The sequence below is a fragment of the Canis lupus genome, chromosome 20 (genome assembly GCF_003254725.2).
Source record: "Canis lupus dingo isolate Sandy chromosome 20, ASM325472v2, whole genome shotgun sequence".
Lineage (NCBI taxonomy): Eukaryota > Metazoa > Chordata > Mammalia > Carnivora > Canidae > Canis > Canis lupus.
Window position 1 is genome coordinate 38,360,119 of NC_064262.1, and position 15,994 is coordinate 38,376,112.

Consider the following 15,994-nt stretch of genomic DNA (forward strand, 5'->3'; position numbering starts at 1 on the left):
GGTGGAAACAATCCAAGTGTTTATCAGCAGACAAATGGATAAACAAAAGCAGTATATTCATACAATGGAATGGAATGTAGCCATGGAAGGAAAGAGGTACTGTGATATGCTACACATAGTACCATATTGAAAATATGCTGAATAAACCGATCTAGACACAAAAGCCTACATATCGTATGATTTCATTTACATGAAATATCCAGAATAGGTAACTCCATAGACACAGAAAGCAGATTGGTAGTTGCCAGGGCTGAGGGGTAGGAGCCAGCAGAGGAGACAGTGAGTGGAATGGAGAGTAACTGCTTCATGGGTAGAGTTTTATTTTGGGGTGGTGAAAATATTTTGGAAGTAGAAATGGTGATTGTATAACATTGTGAATGTACTAAATGCTACTGAACTGTTCACTCAAAGTGGTTAACTTTATGTTATGTGAATTTTACCTCAATTTTTTAAAAAAGAAACTAAAGCTCAGAAGTTGAGCCAGCAACTGGTAGAGCCGGCAACTGGTGGAGTCAGGATTTGAACCTAGTTTAAAATTTTTTTAAATATTTATATTTTTATGTATGTTACACAGTGAGAAAGTAGGAGAATTTATTTACTTCAGGGGTAAATGACTTAACACTAGGTATTTTTCTGAGAGCAGGTTTATTATTTACAAGGGAAAAGAAACGATGCCTTCTACACCATAGGTGTTCAATAGTTCTTTTTTCTGAGCAGAGGAGGAAGAATGGTCACCATTTACAGGCTTCAAGGTTTGGCGAGAACTTGAGATTATCTGGAAGGAGCTGTAACTCCCTCCACGCAGTGGGAAAGAGGGGTGTCTTCCTCAAGGATGGGGTTTGGGGGAGGGACCAGCTCCTCCCACATGTTCTATGACCTTGGGCAAATCATTTAACCTCCCTGAGATGGGTTCTTCATCTGTAAAGTGGGAATAGCATGCTTGCAATGGTGAGAAAGAATTGAGAAAATGCCTAAAAACATTCTTTGAAGGCGCTAAATGTATGCGCAGGTTTATTTAGTTCAGAAGAAAATTAGGCTAACATCTTTACTGTTAAGTCAATCCCACTATCTTCTTCTAGGGAAGATTATAGGCTCGTATTCACCTCTACAAGAGATTGGCTGGGATTCCCAGACTCAGCTACATTTTTGCAATTATCTCAGGCATCTATTTCGTTCTTATTGGAAATTGTATTTGACTCTTTCAGATAGAACTAGATTGGCCCATCTCAGTAGCTCCAAAGTCTAGTACAGGATTGGGTTCCATGAACATGTATTGGACAGAATATTAGGGGTGTCCATGGTCCCTCTTTGCCATAAGGGGATTTAGTTGCATTCAAAAGACCCTGGGGATTTGTTATACAAATATGAAAAGCACACAGCCCCTGAGGCTCCTGGGAATACAGGCACACAAACATAATTATGATACAGTCTTAACTCCTGTGAGAACAAACTATCAGTGGGGGTTCAAAGGAGGAAATATTTGGTTTGGACACTCTAAGAATCTAATCTCCCCTTTGGCTCCTCCACACCCCTTTCAAGGCCTTACTCTGCTCCCATATGTGTTTTTAATTGTTGGGTGCCCAGTAATGTGTGATTGGACCAATTCAGGCCACAGGGCCACCATCCTTCCTGCTAAACCTCTACTCCCAGTTAGTAAACTCACTCTGCTTTAATGCCTGGGCCAAATGTCATCTCATTTAGATGGCCTACATGAATGTGAAGGCCAGTCCTTTCTCTGGGCTTTCTTGGCACCCACAAATATTTATTAGTCACATTCTGTTTCAGCCCTGAAGACAGTTATACAAATTGTCCTAAGAACTTATGTCCACTGGGGGAAGCAGACCAGTAGCAGACAGACCACTCAAGAGAGAAGCACAAATTAAATACCATAGGAGTTGCAGGAGATACCTTTGGGGACTACTTAGCACATACTCCCCTTTCCAAACTTCCCACCCACTCAGAAGTGAGTCCAGAGGAGTATGTTTGTGTTGTGTGACTCTAATTACAGATGGGTCAATTGGACTCTGTACTCCAAAAATTTGGAATTAAGTTTCAATGATACAGAAAGCTAGGAAGCAATCAGTCAGAGGGCACTGGGCTGAGAGGCTCAGAAAAGGGGAGGGAGAGGATCCCTGGGTGGCTCAGCGGTTTGGCACCTGCCTTTGGCCCAGGGCGCAATCCTGGAGTCTCCGGAGCGAGTCCCACGTCGGGCTCCCGGCATGGAGCCTGCTTCTCCCTCCTCCTGTGTCTCTGCCTCTCTCTCTCTCTCTCTATGTCTATCATAAATAAATAAATAAATCTTAAAAAAAGGGGGGGGAGGGAAGGAAGCACAAGGGCTCCCACCTGAGGAGTCCAAAAAGTACCCCCTTCTCTTACAGTCAGTACCTTGTTTACCTTACAGGAGTTTCAGGGTTTTTGAACATCATCACAATGGCCCCAACTGAGCCAGGCAGGCTCCCAACCTAGACTGGGGTAAAAGGAGAGGAGGAGACAGGTAGGTCAGCTCAGAAAAAGGAGTGAGAGTTGATTGAAAGACAGAAGAGGATTCTGAGCAGGTGCTGAGTCATGAGAGCCTCTTGAACTTTATTGCGGGCGTTTGGGTTGGGTCCTTAGCATCTGTGTTTCTATTAAGCTTTCAAGTGAAGCCAGGGCTGTTGTTTCTGGTCCCCCTGCTTTGAGCAATGAGGCTCTAAGCAATCATACCCTCTCTAGCTTCTTTGCCTCTCAGGCAAGCTCCTCTCTCTACAAAAAGTATCTTCAGGTAGGTAGGTGTCACCCTGTCTCCTCCCTTGCCTTAACCCCACTTTGAGTTATGAAGACCTAGCCATGCCATTTCCTAAACAGCTTTGACTTCAATTTGTCCATTTGTGCCCTCTTTTCCCCTCCAGTTTAGTACAGCAATAGCTCCTGCTCAGACGATCATAAAGTTCTTACTCCTCCCCCTGATATGATCCCCTGCCTTCATTCCTATTGCAATTTAAATTGCAAGTTGTCTTAGGCTTTCTTTTCTTTTCTTTTCTTTTTTAAGATTTTATTTATTTATTCATGAGAGACACACAGAGAGTCATCAGTGTCAGCCCCATTCTTTTTCCCTTGTCTTGCTCTCTACCCAGTTTAATCTATCAGGGACCATAGAGAATTTTCAGCTCTTCACCAAAATTTTTACGTAGAGATCCCTCCCTGGGTTTCAGGGATCTGTGAAGATCCTGAATATGTATGTAGACTTTGAGGTGTATGGGCAGTTCTCTGAGGAGATGATCCATAGCAAGGTAAAGACCTATAAGCTAAATTAAATAGACAATAGGAAAATAGAGAAAATTCATGAAATCAAAAGTTGGTTCTTGGGCAGCCCAGATGGCTCAGCAGTTTAGCGCTGCCTTTGGCCTGGGGCCTGATCCTGGGGTCCCAGGATGGAGTCCCACGTTGGGCTCCCTGCATGGAGCCTGCTTCTCTGCCTCTCTCTCTCTTGCTCTCTCATTCTCTGTCTCTCATGAATAAATGAATAAAATCTTTAAAAAAATACTAGCAAATCAAATTTAGCAGCATAATAAAGGAATATATACCACATCCAATTGTGATTTATTCCTGGAATGCAAGGATTGTTCATCATACTTCAATCAATCAAGGTAACCCACTACATTAACAAATTGAAGAGGGGGAATCCACATGATCTCAACTGATACAGAAAAAACATTTCACAAAATTAAACACCTTAATATGATAAAATCACTAAAAAATTAGTAATAGAAAATACTTTAACATGTAATATTATATTACATGTCATATGTAAAAGCCCACAGCAAAAAAACCAAAAAACTTGCAGAAAAAATCACAAAAGCTTTTTTTAAAAGATATTTATTTTTTATAAATTTATTTTTTATTGGTGTTCAATTTGCCAACATATAGAATAACACCCAGTGCTCATCCCATCAAGTGCCCGTCACCCAGTCACCCCCACCCTCCGCCCATCTCCTCCCCCCACCTCCCCCTCCACCACCCCTGGTTCGTTTCCCAGAGTTAGGAGTCTTTCATGTTCTGTCTCCCTTTCTGATATTTCCCACTCATTTTTTCTCCTTTCCCCTTTACTCCCTTTCACTATTTTTTATATTCCCCAAATGAATGAGACCATATAATGTTTGTCCTTCGATTGACTTATTTCACTCAGCATAATACCTTCCAGGTCCATCCACGTGGAAGCAAATGGTGGGTATTTGTCGTTTCTAATGCCTGAGTAATATCCCATTGTATACATAAACCACATCTTCTCTATCCATTCATCTTTTGATGGACACTGAGGCTCCTTCCACAGTTTGGCTATTGTGGACATTGCTGCTATAAACATCGGGGTGCAGGTGTCCCGGTATTTCACTGCATCTGTATCTTTGGGGTAAATCCCCAGCAGTGCAATTGCTGGGTTGTAGGGCAGATCTATTTTTAACTCTTTGAGGAACCTCCACACAATTTTCCAGAGTGGCTATACCAGTTCACATTCCCACCAACAGTGCAGGAGGGTTCCCTTTTCTCCACATCCTCTCCAACATTTGTGGTCTCCTGCTTTGTTGATTTTCCCCATTCCCACTGGTGTGAGGTGGTATCTCATTGTGGTTTTGATTTGTATTTCCCTGATGGCCAGTGATGCAGAGCATTTTCTCATGTGCTTGTTGGCCATGTCTGTGTCTTCCTCTGTGAGATTTCTGTTCATGTCTTTTGCCCATCTCATGATTGGATTGTTTGTTTCTTTGCTGTTGAGTTTAATAAGTTCTTTATAGATCTTGGATACTAGCCCTTTATCTGATATGTCATTTGCAAATGTCTTCTCTCATTCTGTAGGTTGTCTTTGAGTTTTGTTGATGGTATCCTTTGCTGTACAAAAGCTTCTTATCTTGATGAAGTCCCAATAGTTCATTTTTGCTTTTGTTTCTTTTCCCTTCATGGATGAATCTTGCAAGAAGTTATTGTGGCCAAGTTCAAAAAGGGTGTTGCCTGTGTTCTCCTCTAGGATTTTGATGGAATCTTGTCTCACATTAAGATCTTTCATCCATTTTGAGTTTATCTTTGTGTATGGTGAAAGAGAGTGGTCTAGTTTCATTCTTCTGCATGTGGATGTCCAATTTTCCCAGCACCATTTATTGAAGAGACTGTCTTTCTTCCAGTGGATAGTCTTTCCTCCTTTATCGAATATTAGTTGACCATAAAGTTGAGGGTCCACTTCTGGATTCTCTATTCTGTTCCATTGATCTATGTGTCTGTTTTTGTGCCAGTACCACACTGTCTTGATGATCACAGCTTTGTAGTACAACCTGAAATCTGGCATTGTGATGCCCCCAGCTATGGTTTTCTTTTTTAATACTCCCCTGGCTATTCGGGGTCTTTTCTGATTCCACACAAATCTTAAAATAATTTGTTCCAACTCTCTGAAGAAAGTCTATGGTATTTTGATAGAGATTGCATTAAACATGTAAATTGCCCTGGGTAACATTGACATTTTCACAATATTAATTCTTCCAATGGCTTCCCTGGGGAATTCTGAAAAAGTCAGTAACTGCCACCAGAGGCCTGACTGCAGCATCACCAGTTAAACCATGTGACTGAGCTAGTGACAAAGCCTCTGGTGCCTCAGCATCCTGAGATAAAGGGTGGGAAAGATCTGTTCCCACCATCTCTCTCCCATGAGTGGCAGCTGAGAGGAAACCATGGGACAGGGACAGCTTTAGAAAAAACAACAATAACAACAACAACAACACAAAAGCCAACCCATATTGAGCAATTACCTGGGTCAGACTAAGTCTTTTACGCCCATTAGCTCATATAATCCTTGCAAACACTATAAGAAGGACACTATTCTCTGTATATATCAGTTTATTTCTGTCTACTTACTATTTTTAGAGCAGTTTTAGGTTCATGGCAAAATTAAGCAACAAGTACAGAGATTCCGAAACCCCCCTGCTCTCCCACCCCCCAGCCTCTTCAACTATCATCATCCTCCACCATAGTGGTATATTTATCAGAGTCAATGAGCTACAATGAAGTGTGGACTAACACATCATCATCTCCCAAAGTCTATAGTTTACATTAGGGTTCATTCTTGGTGTTTGTACATTCTATGGGTTTGGAAAAATGTATGGTGACAAGTATAGTTTTAATTTCAATACAACTTATTTTTACAAAAGCAGTACATGCTTAGTGGCTTCAAAGCTAGAATACAAAAAAAAGCTTATATGAAAAACCAACCCTGGGATGTCTGGTGGCTCAGTGGTTGAGCGTCTGCCTTTGGCTCAGAGTGTGATCCCGGGGTCCTGGGATCAAGTCCCGCATTGGGTTCCTGGTGGAGAGCCTGTTTCTCCTTCTGCCTGTGTCTCTACCTCTCTCTGTGTATCTCTCATGAATAAAAAAATAAAATCTTAAAAAAAAAAAAACCAACCCTGCCCTGATCACTCTTCCTTTCTAATCCTGGGCCCAGACCCCAGTGGCAGAATGGCATCCTTATTACGTGGTCCTCAGCCTCAGGAGGTTGCACCCTTAGTACTGAGGTAATGAACCTTCTTTCCTGGGTCAGGAATATCAAAAGGGACTGGGGACAAATAGACCATTGGGGCCAAATGGTCAGAATGGCTGAATATACCCTCTACCCCAAGGTCAGCCAGGCATCTCCAATAAGACATCCTAGAGGTTACTATAAAATCCCCACTCGCTTCTTTAGAAGCTCCAGCAATCAAGTTTGGACTTTTGCCAGATGAGGAGAGCTAAAGCCCAGCACAGGAAGGCTGCCTTTGTGAAGCTGCTGGGGTGGAGGAAGATTGGGTTGTGGCTGTCTTTGTATCCTGGGCAAATTTCTCCCCTCTGGACCTTGAGATCTTCATGTAAAAAATCAGAGGGTTGGACAACTGATCACTAGGACATTGCCTCTGCTGAAAGAGGGAGTCTGAGGGTTGGCTGCTTAGCAGCCCAATCTCTGGTGCTCTTCTTGTGAGCTGGGTACTTCCTCTTAACCACCCTCAAAGTAGGCGCTCATTTTAACAGATGAGGAATTAAGACCTAGAAGGGTGTCAGGGTCACATAGCTAAAGAGGGACAGGGTTCTAAACCAGGGTGCAGGGGCACATGGGTGGCTCAGTGGTTGAGCGTCTGCCTTTGGCTCAGGTCATGATCCTGGGTCCTGGGATTGAGTCCCACATCAGGCTCCCCTTGGGAGCCTGCTGCTCCCTCTGCCTTTGTCTCTACCTCTCTATCTCTGTGTCTCTCATAAATAAATAAATAAATAAATAAATAAATAAATAAATAAATAATCCCCCCTAAAATAAATAAACCAGGGTGCATGTTCTCCTTCTCTGGAGCTGGATCACTGACCCTTCTGTCTTGTCTGGCTTTCACTAGAATAGGTGTTCTGGTGTATGTGTGGCAGGTGAGTGGGTGTGTAGGTAGGTGGGAAACAGGGGATCCCATGGCTTCCAGTAGCAGCAGGGTCCATCTCGGCCCCCAGGATTTCAAGCCTCTAGGCTCCATGTCAGGGTGAAGAACATCACACTCATGTCCTATTTGATGCCAGTCTCTACTCCCAGACCAGTATTTCTCTGCCTTGGCTGTAATGGATCACCTGTGGAACTTTGGGAACCAATGATGCCTATGACCCATCTGTAGAGATACTGATCTAGAGTTGGCACTCCACAGGTGATTCCAACGTGTAGCCAGTGTTGAGAACCCAGCCTGTCAGCTTACTGAAGGGCCTGGTTTGTTGGCTCATCATGCCTGGCCATAGGGAATGTCTGCTTTTCTTTGTTTGCCTCCCTAGCCATAAGGGCAGAACAACCTTTGCTTTAAGATACAATGTAACTATCTCTCCCTGTAACAAGGTCCACAGAACCATTATTCTGGCCTCTTGAATTTGCTGTCCTTAGAGTAGTCAAGGCCAGGATGCTTTTTATAGATTCTTTCCAAGGAAAGCCCCTGGAATCCAGTTTTGCCTGCTTTGGGGGCAAGGAGCTCATCTTACTTGAATCCCCTCTACTCTACATCTTTGAGGAAAAGAAATGGCGAGGGCAAGGCTTGCTCTCTACCCAGGCTGCCTTAGGTATCTTCTGGCTCCTAGGTAAGGCTTGCTGGCCCCATGAAATCAAATATGTCCTGCATTCAAAAAGGACAAGAACAATTCTGGAGGCTACAAGAATTTCAGGAGAGAGTCAGACAAATTTGAATGCTACCCAGAGAATGAGAATCTCCCATCTCCTGCTTAACTGAACTCAGGTACAGAAAGGTGCCTGTTTTAGGGTATCTATGTGGCATTGGGCCACAGGGGCCTGGATGCTGATTTCAGAACCCATAAGTCTAAGTTAGGAGCAGATGGCCAGATGAGAGGTGAGTTGGGGATGCTGTGGCAGTTATAAATAAGCTGGACCAGAACCAGGAAACAGAAGTGGTAGTGGGGAGAAGATTCTCAGGACAGGACCCTGAGGTGGCTACTAAATATGGCATTTGTTGGCTTGTTTTCTTTCTTTGTAAAGCCTGGAGTGTGAAGTCACAGATTAATGGCAGGTCAAGCTTAGACGGGGCTGGAAGCCACATGACAGTTTTCTTTCTTTCTTTTTTTTTTTAATGTTCAAATGTAATTTTATTTTTTTATATAATAAATTTATTTTTATTGGTGTTCAATTTACCAACATACAGAATAGCACCCAGTGCTCATCCCATCAAGTGCCCCCCTCAGTGCCCATCACCCATTCACCCCCACCACTCCCCTCCCCGCCCTCCTCCCCTTCCACCACCCCTAGTTCGTTTCCCAGAGTTAGGAGTCTTTTTTTTTTTAATTTTTTTTACATTTTTATTTATTTATGATAGTCACAGAGAGAGAGAGAGAGAGAGGCAGAGACACAGGCAGAGGGAGAAGCAGGCTCCATGTACCGGGAGCCTGACGTGGGATTCGATCCCGGATCTCCAGGATCGCGCCCTGGGCCAAAGGCAGGCGCCAAACCGCTGCGCCACCCAGGGATCCCCAGAGTTAGGAGTCTTTATGTTCTGTCTCCCTTTTTGATATTTCCCACACATTTCTTCTCCCTTCCCTTATATTCCCTTTCACTATTATTTATATTCCCATATTCCCTTTCACTATTATTTATATTCCCTAAATGAATGAGAACATACAATGTTTGTCCTTCTCCGATTGACTTATTTCACTCAGCATAATACCCTCCAGGTCCATCCACGTTGAAGCAAATGGTGGGTATTTGTCGTTTCTAATGGCTGAGTAATATTCCATTGTATACATAAACGACAGTTTTCAAACTGAGTTCCTTTGAATCCTCGGGAGTTCCTCAGAATTGGTAGTAACTCTGCCACACCGTGTCTTGCAACACCTAACATAGCTTCTTTTATCTACTTAATGAATAGCTGTATAAGATTTCACTGGGAAAAACAGGATTCTACAGTAAATTAATACTAACAAAATTTGAAAACCACAGATCTAGTAAACTTCTGATGGGGAAACTCGCCCAGGATCATCCTCTATTCTTTTGCTTAGGCTAAGCCTGTCCCAACAGTTCACTCACAAGCTCCACAGAGTAGACAACAAAAGGCCCTCTGGGAGGCATGGCTTGAATGCTGCAACAATAATGGCAATGAGAGGAGCCACAAAGGGAATGGCTGCTCTCAACAAATTGAAGGACACAAAACCCAGAACTGCAGTGCCTGAGAAGCAGGGCGAAGCTGCCCTGGCTCTAATGTCCAAAAGCCCTCAAGATTCCAGTGTGTTCTTACCCTCAGGGAAATGTGGGGGCCTGGCCTCAGAGGCAGGGCTCTAGGGTTCCAGGCTGCCCCACTACTTCCTGGGAGATTAGCCTTCTCCTTGAGAGAGGCAGCTGGGCACAGCCACTGAATCCCTAGACTATGGGCCCTTGCGGGCAGGACATGAAATCTCTACCTTGTGCTGCATTCTCCTCAGCCCAAGAGACACAGGGCACAAGGCTAGGCATAGAGACAGAACTCAGGGATCCTCAAGACTGAACATATTTTTTTGTTGATTTGTTTTTGAAACAAGGCTTCGCTCAAATAGCTCTCCCTATCCCTCACAAACAAACAGTGGCTTTCTACCCTACATGTAGTGAAACTTTCTTCTTCCTTCTTTTTTTTTTTTTTAAGATTTATTTATTTATTTATTTACTTACTTATTTATTCTGAGAGAGAGAGAGAGGCAGGCAGAGACATAAACACAGGCAGAGGGAGAAGCAGGCTCCATGCAGGGAGCCTGATGTGGGACTCGATCCCCGGTCTCCAGGATCACACCCTGGGCTGAAGGCGGCACTAAACCCCTGAGCCACCCAGGCTGCCCCTCCCTTCTGTCTTCTTTCCTGGCTTGGCTCATATGGTGGTGAAAATCTCTACTTTGGGGAGAGTGGGCTCCAGGCACTCCCATTTCTTTTTTTTTTTTTTTTTTCTAAATTTATTTACGATAGTCACACAGAGAGAGAGAGGCAGAGACACAGGCAGAGGGAGAAGCAGGTTCCATGCACTGGGAGCCCGACGTGGGATTCGATCCCAGGTCTCCAGGATCGCGCCCTGGGCCAAAGGCAGGCGCCAAACCGCTGAGCCACCCAGGGATCCCAGGCACTCCCATTTCTTATCCCAACTTTCTTCCTCTGAGCAGTCCGATGGGTATCAGGGCTATTTATCAATGCAGGAGAATTTGAGATCATGTGCTTGCCCAGGAAACAGGTGGAATATTCAGCTACAAGTGAATCATTGATGTATTGCACTGAGGAGAAGATTGGGTCCCCGGCTCAAAGGTCTTAACCTCTCTTTGCCACAGAATATCCAGAACATCAGATTAGAAATTTCGTATGTTCTCAGTTTGTGTGGGGCCCTCTAGTCCCCCTCTTCCCTGGTTTCAAGGGACAGAATGATGGCCAAACTCCACAGATCCAGGCTCCTGCTGTTCTCACCTGCTGACCATGACTAAGATCTGAGAAATTGTCCTCATCCCCAGGTCTGTGACTGACCCCCTCATGCTTTACAATCTGAGCCTCTCCAGACCGTACACATCTCTCCAGAGTTCAAATGCCGCTTCTGAAACCCTCCGTACCACAAGTCATGCCTGCTTGTCCTAGTCCCTGGTCCTAGTCCCTGGTCCTGTGGGGAGGCAGCCAGCTTTGTGACTTCACAAATGGCTATCTTGTGACAAGTTTGGACCGGATGAAGCAGAAGCTGGGCAGAGGGGCTCCCCCCAGAAACATCATGTGACTTTTCGTGGAGAGACATCCCCACCTCTGAGGGAATGAAGAGGAACTGCCTCATGGTAAGAGCCCAGGACATCTACACGTAGAGACACCTTTCCTTGATGACTTTGGGTTCCAGTCCTGACTGGATATTCCTGGCTACACTGGCAATATTTTTCAGAGGTCCAGGCCCATTGCAACCAGGTTTAGGCAGGAGCAGGAGGTGATGCTTACTTCAAGTGATAGTGGTGAGCCTCTCTCTGGTTTTTGAATCTGAAGTCAGACCAGCTTCCTCTCATTAGACAAAGCCATTCTTCTCCAGGCTTTCCAAAGTGAAAGGACTGATAGAAGCTTTATGTGGCTCAAGTCTTCATCAGGGTTGGCCCTAGCAGTCTCCAGTATGCATCCAAATGGCTCAGGACTGAGATCCCTGAATTCCATAGAAAGGTCTCATGACCACAAACAGGTATTGTCAAAAATTGAAGGTCTTTTCTCTCCAGGGCTGACTCCACTGTTGTTTCTCCTGAAAGAATTTATGATTCCAGGAACCTGAGGCAAAAGAGGTTGGGGGTACTTTCTCTTTACCTTCCTTGCACCTGTTCCCCCACCTCTGGAGCATAGCCCCAGGGCAGGCCCCAGGAATCAACTGGCAGCCAGGTAGGGGCATCTGAAGGTCCTGGCGGGGGGGTACCTGGAAGGCAAAGGTTGGCCCTCTTCATGCACTAGCGCTTGTTTGTGCTGCGTGGGTTCATTGAGAGGGGAGCCCAGGGTATATTTCTGGCTAACCCCTCCACCCTCTACTTTGATTGTGACATCACTGTCCTGTCAGAGGACCTAGAGAAAGAAGCGAGCGTGCTCTGGGAAAGGGTTCCAGATGCAGGTTTCATCCTGGCAGGGAGCCAGGGTGGATAGGCTGGTTTGGGGAGAATGACATGTCTGGCTTTTACATCCAAGGGGCTCCTTGGCCTTGACTGCCTTCACCTTTTTTTTTTTTTTTTAAGATTTCATTTATTTATTCATGAGAGACATAGCAAGAGAGAGAGAGAGAGAGAGAGAGAGAGAGAGAGAGATAGGCAGAGGGAGAAAAAGGTTCCCAGCAAGGAGCCCGATGTGGGAGTCAATCCCAGACCCCGGGATCAGGACCCGAGCTGAAGGCAGACGGTCAACCGCTGAGCAATCCAGGGATCCTGACTGCCTTCACCCTTGATCAGTGGTAGCCCTTGAAGACATGAGGATGGCTAGGAGTAGATCTTCTTAAACCACCCTCTGACCTATGATGTTTTCAGTTCTGGGCTGGGACAGAGAGTGGATAGTGATCCCTGGGGGTGGTTACTTCACTACTTCCTAGCACTTCTTAAAATATGCCTGATGATTTTTCTGGTGAGGTGCTCATTTCTCATTTAAATGAGGAAAGTCTGAGTTCTTCCAGCAGGCAGTCCTGAGGAGTGGGGGGCAAAGAGAAACCAGCGGAAGAATTGCAACAGTGATGGCAGCATTAGATCAAGAATAATCAAAATAGGGATCCCTGGGTGGCGCAGCGGTTTGGCGCCTGCCTTTGGCCCAGGGCGCGATCCTGGAGGCCCGGGATCGAATCCCACGTCGGGCTCCCGGTGCATGGAGCCTGCTTCTCCCTCTGCCTGTGTCTCTGCGCCTCTCTCTCTCTCTCTGTGACTATCATAAATAAAAAAAAAAAAAAAAAAAAAAAAAAAAAAAAAAAAAAAAGAATAATCAAAATAATCAGAGTAGGAATAGTCATCACTTCCCTGGCAGTTGCTGTGTGCCAGGCCTCAAACTAAGCATTTTACATGCATTATCACATTTAATTCTCAATGCTAGAAAGGAGATCTTATTCCCACTTTCCAGCCAAGGAAACTGACACTCAAGAGGTGAAGTGATTAGGGCAGGGTCCCACAGCTGGTAAATGGGAGCACCAGTATTAGGATGGAGGTCTGTTTTCTTCCAAAGCTGGACTCAACTGCTGACACATTTTCTGCAAACTCTTCCCAGGAAAGAGGAAAAGCTATTTTCTCATTCTTGACCATAAGTGATAGAGTTAAAGAGAGAAAGGTGAAAGGGAAGACCTTGAGCCTTCCATCACCCACATTGTCAGCTTGCCTGCTTGGCCTGTCTAATCTTTAATGAGACCCATTGGGAGCCAGCTGTTCTGATTCACTTCTAAATATTTTGCAGATGATTTAAGAGGGGCTCTGGGGGCCACTGGTGGGGAGTCCTTGGGGTCTGTGGCTGAGCAGTGGTTCTGGGGTTGCCAGATAAAATATAAGATGACCAGTTCACTTTTAATGTCAGATAAACCATATTTTTAAAAATATAAATGTGTCCTAAAGATTGCATTCTGGGGGTTCCTCAGTCTTGCTGGGCCCCTAGTAGGTGGGAGCTGGGGTGGGTCTGGGGGTTGGGGGGAAGGTCATTGCTTCATTTTTCACTTGAGCCTCAGGCCTCTCTATAGAGGAGGGGAATAGGAGGCAGGACTGGGTTCTGGAGATGCAGGTGCAGTGGCCACTGGACAAGGTGGGCTTAAACTTGTCTTTGTGGAGCTTCAATTTCTTCCTCTGCAGAATAAGAGTGGTGGGTACGAATGCTATTATACAGGAGTGGTTGTTTTGCACACTGCATGGGCAGTGGGGATAGTGTTACATTTCTCTAGAGGGCTGCCATGGTTCTCAGGCAGGGAGAGGGCACCCACCAAGCGAATGACTGGAATTCCCTCTTTGTCCAGACTGGGGTCCCCAGAGCCTGGCAGCCCTAAGCTTCTCTATGGTGGCTCCTGTGACCCTTGGACACTTGCTGCAGCAGTCTTGTTCAGCCAACAGTGGAGCAAGGGTGGATGTGAGATAGCTGGCTTTGTTTTCTGGCCCCAAGGAGTTGAAGAAGGTGGCACGGGAACTGTGTGGCACCAGGGTGGGGATGGGCGGGTGAAAATACCTGGACCCTGTGAGCCTGGAAGTAGGTGACTGGAGAGAAGGAGTGATAGAGAGGGGTGGAGCATCCTGAGGCCGAGAAGACTTGGTGCTATTGATTTTCCTACTCCAGTGCACGGGCATACTTAGTAAGGGTGAGGGCAGGTAAAGCATATCTGAGTCTGTAGCCCTTGGTGTTGGGGCCAGGGATGGGCTGCTCTTGCTCTTTCTCTGCCACCATGCAGCCCTATTAGCATGACTTATTGCCCTTTTGGATGGTGGCTGCTGCTTTCTGAGGCACACCACAGGGAGGGTTTGGGCACAGGCAGAGCAGGGGGAGACAGTCCAGAGATGTTCTTTCAAAGAGGCCCAAGAATCTCTTTCCAGTGATTCAGGAGTAATGTGCCAGACCAAGCCAGGTGTGTGGGTTTGTGCTTGCATGTTCTTAGATGTGAAAGTGATGTCTTTGCATATGTGTGCCAATGCATAGGTGTGCATTCTTCTGTATCAGGTACATGTTCCTGTCCTGTGAAATATGTCAGTATGCCTGGGAAGTGTATGTAGCCCGGAAAACCAGGGTGTTGTCCCTTCTGCTTCTCAGAATGGGAATCTGGATGTGCCATCAGTTGTGTGGCTGTGTGTATGTGTGTTGGTAGGGGTAGGGAAGCTGCAGGCATTATGGAGCAAAGATTCTGGAGGGAACAGCTCTACAGGCCCTGTAAAGCTCCTGCTCTGCTTCCCCAGTCTCTTGGGTCCTGGCTTCTCCAAAGCCATCTGTGATGCTCTTCAATCCCATCATTGACCAGGGGGAGGGGGGGTGGGGTGGGGGTGGGGGGGGGGGCAGTCTGGGTTTCTGAAGGAGAGCAGTGCCATCTGGTGGTAGACTAAGGTTGCACCAGGAGCAGGTGAGCTTGGACTGTGGGTTCCTGTAAGGGCTCTTTGAGAACCCCAGCCAAATGGAAGTCACCATGAAGTTAGCTAGACCATGGACAGAGAGGGAGGGTATCTAAAGCTTACATGTTTCAACCTCGTGCATTTTGGGTATGTGGCTCAGGGAGGCATGGCAGGAAAGTCAGCCAAAGGAGTGCTGGAGGATAGGTGTAGGAAAGTTGTGAGTGCAGCCTCTGGACCCACAAACCTGGGCCCCATTTCTTGAGCCACCTCTCTAGGTTCAGATTTCTCATGTGTGTAGGTGGCTAACTGTATCTACCCTGCGGGATGGTAGTGAAGGTTATATGAAAACGTTTGGTTTAAACACTTGGCTCAGAGCTGAGCCTGAGGTGAAGTCAAAGGAAATGGTAGTGGCCATTATTAATACAGGTAAAGTTCCAGAAACACATAGGAGAGAGCTGTGTGTCATGGCAGGTGAAAGGTTTGCAGAGAGGTGACAGGTTTGTGGCACTGCTGCCCCACACTCTAGAATTTCGTGCCTGAGCAGTTGCTCCAAGTTACACACTTAAAATGAGAAGGGAAGTCTCTTTTCTGGAAAGAGAGGAATGGAATCAAGAGAACCACATCCAGGCTCTGGCTAGCTTCTTAAAAGTGTGGAACCTAAGCATAGCAGCAGGATTGCTGCATCCTGTGTTCCCACCCCTTTGAAAGTGGTGTCTGTGAGGACTCCATAGAAATGCATAGAAACTTGTTCAGTACTTCTAGAGAAAGAAAGACTGGGTAGGATCTTGTCAGGGAGAGATTCTGCTCAGCTGTGGCATCATATTTATTTTTCATGTCCCTAAAAAGGGATACCTGAGTTAGAGTCAGGAGTTGTTCTGGTTCCACTGCTAATTGGTTGTGGAACGTGTTGGGCAACTCATTCACTCTCTGGGCCTTTTCTCAGACGCAAAATAAAGGAATCAAATTAGATAACCTCTGAGGT

At 45.7% G+C, this 15,994-nt stretch overlaps 1 protein-coding gene across 1 annotated transcript in view; it reads left to right on the forward strand.

Moving 5' to 3' along the window:
• The first annotated feature begins 11,156 nt into the window (after window positions 1-11,156).
• Window positions 11,157-15,994, forward strand: part of DCAF1 (DDB1 and CUL4 associated factor 1) — a 77,587-nt gene continuing 72,749 nt past the window's right edge. The window contains exon 1 of the mRNA XM_025456012.3: window positions 11,157-11,280. The gene's annotated coding sequence lies outside the window, so the exon portion shown is untranslated. The remainder of the gene's footprint in view (window positions 11,281-15,994) is intronic.